A 7,752-nucleotide genomic window follows, 5' to 3' on the forward strand; every position below is an offset into this window, starting at 1 on the left:
ATTAAGCCAGTTACATTTTCTTTACTTTTAGGTAATTTCTAAAATTTATGTAAAACATACAAATTACATACAAAAAGGTAAAAATGTTTAGATACCAAATTCTGTTTTCCTATAATAACTTTACAATCCAAATATTTTTTAAAATGATAAAATCTGTATTACCTCATAGAAATAAGGTTCTTTGATTTTAGTCAATCTTAAAACCAGATTTCTCATTAGATCTCCTGTTGGCTTTAATTCCTAAATAAATTCATCTAAATTTCAATAATTTTGTTCTTCTTAGATGATAATTACATATTTTAGATGCTTATCAGGTTTATAAGAGAAATATAACAGACAACCAACCTTTTGCTTTTATAAGATTTGTAAGGAAAATCCTTTATAATTTCCATGGCCAGCCTAGAAGTAATTGATTCCTTAGCCTTACATAGACATAAAGGAATATGTATGACTTAGGAAACCCTAACTCCTTGGCTATCCTAAAAATTTAAATAGGATTTGGCTCACTGTGAGCATAAAATAATTGAATTGTGTCTGATTTTGTGCTAAGGCATTCTTCTAATTCGTTACTACCTAAATTACATTCCTGACATAGTAGCATTACCTTAGAAGAAGAAGAACTAACTCTAGAGCTGCTTTCCTCTTCTGGTACAGGTGCTAGTCTATCATGAAAAGATAGATTAATAAAGGAAGAAAAAAGTATTACATTAGAATATAGACAGATAAACAATCTCAATCAATACATGAAAGTTGGAACTAATCATAACATAAATATAGATGAATCAATAAGTAAAATTCTATATATAGTTATAAAGTATTATTTAAAGGAAGCCTGCAAGAAATACCACGCTTTAACTGCTGAAAGGCTGCCACAAGTAGACCAAATACCCCAAATTTGAAGCCTTCAGCTTCTATAACAAAAAAGTTCTAGGCATTTTAAAATGACATTTTATGTACAATGAAAATTTTGAAAGAATTGCAATGCTCATGTTGAAAACTTTGAAATTAAACTACGTGGCCTAGAAACAAAATTATAAGCTTATTTTTGTCAAAAATTTAGGTTTCCAGTAACTAATTATATTTTTACAATAAAAATACCCATTTTTATAGTCAAAATCATTAAAAAAAATCAAGTTTTATTTGCGTTGTACCGAATGTACTGTAGCCAATCAGAAGGCTGAATCAGCTTAACAACCAATCACAGCTAGGCTTGTATTAGTTTACCCCTTTGTTTCCGCTATGATTTTCGTTTAAAAATGCAATTTAAATCGAATTTTTTTCATAGATTTTGACTATGAAATGTGGTGTTTTAATTGTAAAAATATAATTAGTTACATGCAATCTAAGTTTCTGACAAAGATAAGGTTATAATTTTGTGTCTAGGCGACGTAATTTAATATTGTTTTTTTCTTTTATAAGCATTGGAAATCTTTCAACAATTCGATTGTACATAAAATGTTATTTTGAAATGCCTAGAACTTTTTTGTTATTGAAGCTGAAGGCTTTAAATTTGGGGTATTGGGTCTTCTTGTGGCAGTCTTTCAGCAGTTAAAGCGTGTTATTTCTTGCAGGCGTCCTTTAATAGCCTACTGGTCTCTAAGACATACATAGTCCTTTATATCTATGTAAGACCTGTAGACTAGCGGCTTCGCCTATAAAAAAAAATTGGGCGAAATACGTAAAAGGACCAATGAAATTCCCTAATAAAAAAAAAAAAAAAAAAAAAAAAAAAACTGGGGAGGATTTTTTGTTTTGAGGGGGGGTTGGGGGTGTCCCACCCCCCAAGAAAATAGCCTAAAACCACCACAGGACCAGTAGGTATATTCCCTGAAGAGTAGAATCCGGACGGACAGACAGACGGACAGACATCGTTCTACTTTGTATTATAGATAGAAAGATAAATTCATAGATATACAATTTGCTTTATACTTATATTCAGGCACTTAAACTGTTATAACTTACTTTTTAAAACATAAAAATTATTGACTAACCTTTTTACATGTCTGTTATGATTAACACTTTTCCATAAGCTTGAAGAAAACACCCAACTAAACATATTTTTTGTTATTATGTTTCTTAACTTTAGGGATTTTTATTATGTGTGCAGAATCCCAATTTCCCTTTTTTGCAGCTGTAACTTAAAACTGACAAAATATTTTGTGTGTTTAGCTTTTTTGGGACTTTGTATTAGTTGTTATGACGATCTTTATATGATTACAAAATTTTATTGTTTTTTGTTGGTTATTTCGTATTCCTGTCTTATGCTTTAAACTAAATTTTAGAAGTATCATATTCTGGGCTCCTATCTGTAGAGCAATTTTGCTTTTGATAGATATTACTATCTGCACTTTTATCTAATTTTTTTCACCTTTTCCTGTTCTCTTTTATATGTGTATTTATTAATTGTTTTTGACCCTTTAAAAACTTTCTCTCCCTCTCTCTCCCTTCTATTGTATTTCCCTCTGCCTCAGTTAATTTTTCTCTCCCTCGCATTACTTTTTTTTGCCTTGTAACAACCATGTATTACAAATCAACTATTTCATGCCAATTCAAAGTGATTTTGTGTAGCAAAGCTTCTCTACATCCAACTAAAATTTAGTTGTACTAGTATTTGTACCTATTTGATTTGGCCTAACCCGCCTTTTTATATTGTACAAACTTTATCTAATTGTCATATTTGTATATGGTACTGAATAGATGAAACGCAAGCATTTCCTTATTATATCCTTTCATTCTTATATTCTTTTAATGTCACGAGCCTGACATAGCTAAAGTCGCTACACTTTTCTACTTTACAACAGTTTAAGAAAGGTTAGATCAATATATAATAATCTTTGTCTGAAGCTGAAGATCTCTGAAATGGCTGGTCCAAATGGGTAATATTTTTCAAGGTAGGGTTATATATGTCTTAGGTGGTTTTAGGCTATTTTTCTGACATATCAGTCCTCCCCTAGAGGTTAGGGGTGCAGCAATAGGTACCTAATCTTACTCTAAGAATAAATTTAAAGTTTAAAAGGCTTTAGCTGCGTTACTTTGGACATGATAATTCTTGTTCTGTCTATACTCGTTTGTAATTCCGTCATATTTATTACCCCGCACGTTCTAACCTTAACAACCCGCTGGAAAAGTAATAAATTCGGAACTTGTTTGGTTCCCTTTACATCAACATAGCATTGTAATTGTTGGATAAATTCCCACATAGAAATAGTGAACTGTAACAAAATTATCAATCTCTAATACAAAATTATTTGGTTCTCTTTCATCAAATACTCTTTATTGGATAAGACATAGCTGACCAAATTAACAAAATGACAATCGCTATGAATATAAAGACATTTGGAACTTGTTTGGTTCCCTTTACATCAACAGAGCATATTGGTAATTGTTGGATAAAAGCCCACAAAGAAATAGCTAACTGTTGTAAAAATTATCAATCTCTAATACAAAATTATTTGGTTCCCAGTACAACAATTATCATTGATGGATAAAAAGCCCTTAAAGAAATAGCTAACCAAAGTTTCAAAATAACAATCAAGATCAATAAAAAAAGTCATACATTTAGAACTTGTTTGGTTCCCTTTACTTCAACAGAGCATTGGTAATTGTTGGATAAAAAGTATTCAAATTTGACAAGCTCTTGTATACATCAACAGTTTGTGGAAAAACAGGCCCAAAATAGAAATATTTAACAAAAGTATTAAAACAACAATCACCAAGAATAAAATTCATAAATTCGGAACTTGTTTGGTTCTCTTTACATCAACAGATTATCAATAATTGTTGGATAAAAGCCCACAAACAAATAGCTTACCCTTTAGATCAATGGTTCATTGTTAGATAAAAAGCCATTAGAGAAATAGCTAACAAAAGTATAAAAATAAAAATAGCTATAAATAAAAAAGTGATACATTTTGTTGTTTGGTTCCCTTTAAAACAATTGCATATTGTTGCTCAAGGAAATGGCCTTGATGAGTTGATTCAGAAACTTTTGTCCTTTTCAAAATATCTCATTCCTTTCCTTAGTAATGACTCAAAAATCTCTAGTGGGTTAGCCGATACTCAAAAAAAAATAAAAATGGTGGATTTTTTTGTCATTTCTAAGGCTAGGAATGACATATTTTGAAACAGACAAAAGTACCTGATTCTACTCATCAAGGCCATTTCAGGGAGCACCATGAAGCCATAGTTCTGATTCAATAATTTTTTTACTCCCATTCACTTATAGCTATACAATTTAATGTGTTGTCGCCTGCGGTTTTTGACTAAGATATATTTTAAATCATCCAGAGGTGTATTATACTTATAAGAATGATGTGCACATTCCCGCTATGGTCTCAGATAAAAATATCCAAAATCAACCCAACCTAATGCAGATATTTTTTTAAAAATCGTTGTGGCAATTTTTTGTTGGTTTTTGTCCTACAATTCATATTTTTTCCTCGCAAAGAATTCATGTTATTCATAATTGGAACATGTACGGTATTGGCATAAACCTAAGTGAACTTAAATTCTTTTACACATATTGGAGTTTTTGTAAACTGGTGATTTTTAATATAAACACTTAGAAAAGCTAATTTGCTGACAAGTTTTGTCAATAAATCACGAATCATGTTGTTTTTCACTAGAAAATATATTTATTTTTGAAGGTAAAGCCATAGTGTAGCTAAATTAACTATACATTATACATATACTTCAGTTTTTATGAAATTTATATGCTAAATTAAATTTTTCTCAATTTGTAGGAACCCCAATCTTTAAAGATACTCTGTGGTGATTTTTCTTTGATCTTTTGAAGTAAAAAGACTAAATAGACAAAAATATGGTTATTGGAACGTTTTGGAATTTTAAGATGATTTAAATAGTTAACATGTCATAGGTCAAATTGGAATTTTCAAAAGTTAACTATGATAAAGAAAATTAAGATTAAAGTTGCATTTTTAAAACTTTTTAACATAATATCGACATAAGTATGTAATCATAAAAATATCTCTATAACGGTAAAATGACATCTCTAAAATTCTCTTTTTTGATAGACATTAATGATTTTTAGTAGTATTTTTTTTTCATCCCATAAAGCTAACATGCAGACTCCAATTGCTATTAATAGATTTTGAAGTAAATTGAAAACTAGAGAAAGGGTTAGTTGTATAACTATGGGAGACAACCAGAGAGCGAGGAACAATGGATTGTTTATTACACTAGTGCCCAAAGATTTTAATAACATTTTCTTATTCGTTGGCCTATAATTTTAGGGAATTAAGTGAATTCTAATTAGTTTGTATATTAAGTTGAGTGTTTAAACGTTTCAGCCACTAATTTTACGTTACATAAGGGGCCTTTTTTATTACACTAGTTCCCAAAGTTTTTAATAACATTTTCTTATCCGTTGGATTATAACTTTAGGGACTTTAGTGAATCTCAATTAGTTTGTTTATTATTTTACGTTACAGAAGGGGCCTTTTTGTGTATGATCATTGGGGATGTACATCAAATTATTGGCCATTGTCTTATTCCTTTAGATCCCTGGAGACGACCTAATACCCAATAGCCAAGGCAAAAAAACAATCAAAACGAAAAACTATAAATTCTCCCCCCCCCCCAGTATTTTAAATTCTTCAAAATATGCTCGACAACACATTTTAGACGTACCCCAAAATACATTACACCTCGTCGTCTTTCTGTGACGTCATATTCTCCAACTCTTTTTTAGGGATTTTCTTTCCCACTTCTCCTCTCATCTCCCTCATTTTATGACGTCACAGGAAGACGACGTGGTGCAAAAGTTGGGCTTCGTCGACATTTTAAAGGAATATGCTCAACTTTCTTCTGCAAAGAGCAGAGCGTAAATAAAATTTCCTTACCCTAAATCTCTGAGGTCCTGTTGGTTAAAACCTGACAACCTCATTACATTCAAAGCCTGCAAAAATTAACAAAGAGTAATAAGAAGAAAGAAGAAACAATAAACAATTAATAAATCATAATCTAGTTTCTGCCTTTAGTAGTAATAAACTAAAACTGATGGCAACTCATTTTTATTTGCCCCAAGATGCCGAAGGAACGGGCTAAAAAAACTGGTTTTATTCCTATGATTGTATATTTTTATATTCGTAGAAAACTGGATATAATCAATACGATGCTTTACATAATTTTTCAGTATGGCTAAGAACCAGTTCTAATCCACCGGTTATTAATCTGTTTCAAAGCGATACTGGACAAAATGCGATGCTACCTCAATTTTTTGTTTCGGTTTCCAACACTTGACAGCCTCTCCCAAAAGCTCACAGGCAACTCTGAAAGATTCAGGAAGAAAGGGGGCATTGAATGTTTATGACCCTAATTTTCTTATTCGTTGGCTTAACAATCTTGGGGACTTTTATTGAATTATGATTGGTTCGTTCATTTAGTTGAGTGTTCATTTGTTTCAACCACCAATTGTAACCTAGAGAATTTGTGTATCACCTTTGGGGATGTACATCAATTTATCGGCCATTGTCTTATCCCATTAGATCCCTGGCAAAATTAAACACGGAATGGAAGATTAGATACTAAGAATGTATGAATTAACAAACTAAAGATAATTATGAGGATGGTGACTTTAAAGAATGATATCATACAATACAAATTACCAATGATAGGCCAGTATACATTTTACCATATGTATAATGGCCTGTGATTTGTATTGTATGACGTGATTTTTTTTATAGGCACTATAAACTGCTTCGGTAACAAAAGAGAGAGTGAACTTAATATAAAAGCTGTCAAATTGCAAGAATGCGGTACAGAAGGACAGCCTGACTAACATACCAGCATTTAAGATAGATTTGCCATTAACCAAATAAATAAAAGTAAAATTGCATTAGAAAGAAAAAATTAGGGTTATACTAAGACGACCTCTAAGTCGTTCGTTAGCAAAAATACAATAATATCCAGGTTTAATAGTTATAGCTAATATACAATATACAACCCATTTTCCTCAATATAAATGTATACAATGTATCTAACCGTCAGCGAGATCTTTTGGTACATACAGACAAACAAACATACATTCTATAGAGGATTGTTAATACCTGTATTTACCAGCTAAAACATCCTTTTCAGAATCATATAAAATATCATCCAGTAAAGGAATTATATCTCCCCCTGTATATATTTAAAAAAGGATGAACTGAAATTAGTTTCCGAATGTGAACATGTGTTTCCCAATCCTATCTCAATATTTGCTACTAGCTAAAAAACCTTCAAACTTAAAAAAAAAATCAAAATTTGAATGTATTAACGATTTATACATTATACATTCAAAGTTTTAATTTTTCAAATTTTGATTTTTTTTTTGGAAGTTTGAAGGTTTTTTAGCTAGTAGCAAATATTGAGATAGGATTGGGAAACACCTAGGAAAATGTGTTCACATTCGGAAACTAATTTCAGTTCACCTAAAAAAGATTTGATAAAAACTAATTTTTGGTCAGCTGAACTTGAGTTGCCGATTGTGTACACAGTTTCCTCATCTTATCTTAATATTTACTACTAGCTAAAAAACTACAAAACTTTAAAAAAATTGATTTTTTAAATTACTAAAATATCCTCTAGTAGTACATCCTCATATTAAATACAGGTGTTCAAGTCAATTTTAGGTTCCAGGTATGATCCTGCAGGTTCTGATCCTCCAGGTCTCCAGAAATCTTTAAATGGCTCCTGTGGCCGCAATTTTTGACTTAGAGACTTCGAATTTTAAACTTAAGATTTTCTTATATG

The 7,752-nt window shown here is 30.9% G+C and overlaps 1 long non-coding RNA gene across 1 annotated transcript; it reads right to left on the reverse strand.

Annotated features, from left to right (window-relative positions):
* Positions 1–603: 603 nt before the first annotated feature.
* LOC145334900 (uncharacterized) lies at positions 604–7,140 on the reverse strand. Its single transcript, XR_013885044.1, has 4 exons — positions 6,230–7,140; positions 5,862–5,917; positions 1,992–2,048; positions 604–662 (listed from the first exon to the last, which is right to left on the reverse strand). It is a non-coding gene; the product is annotated as an uncharacterized LOC145334900 (long non-coding RNA).
* Positions 7,141–7,752: the final 612 nt, after the last annotated feature.

The sequence above is a fragment of the Acartia tonsa genome, chromosome 13 (genome assembly GCF_053477335.1).
Source record: "Acartia tonsa isolate MP-2025a chromosome 13, ASM5347733v1, whole genome shotgun sequence".
In the NCBI taxonomy this organism is placed as follows: Eukaryota; Metazoa; Arthropoda; class Copepoda; order Calanoida; family Acartiidae; genus Acartia; species Acartia tonsa.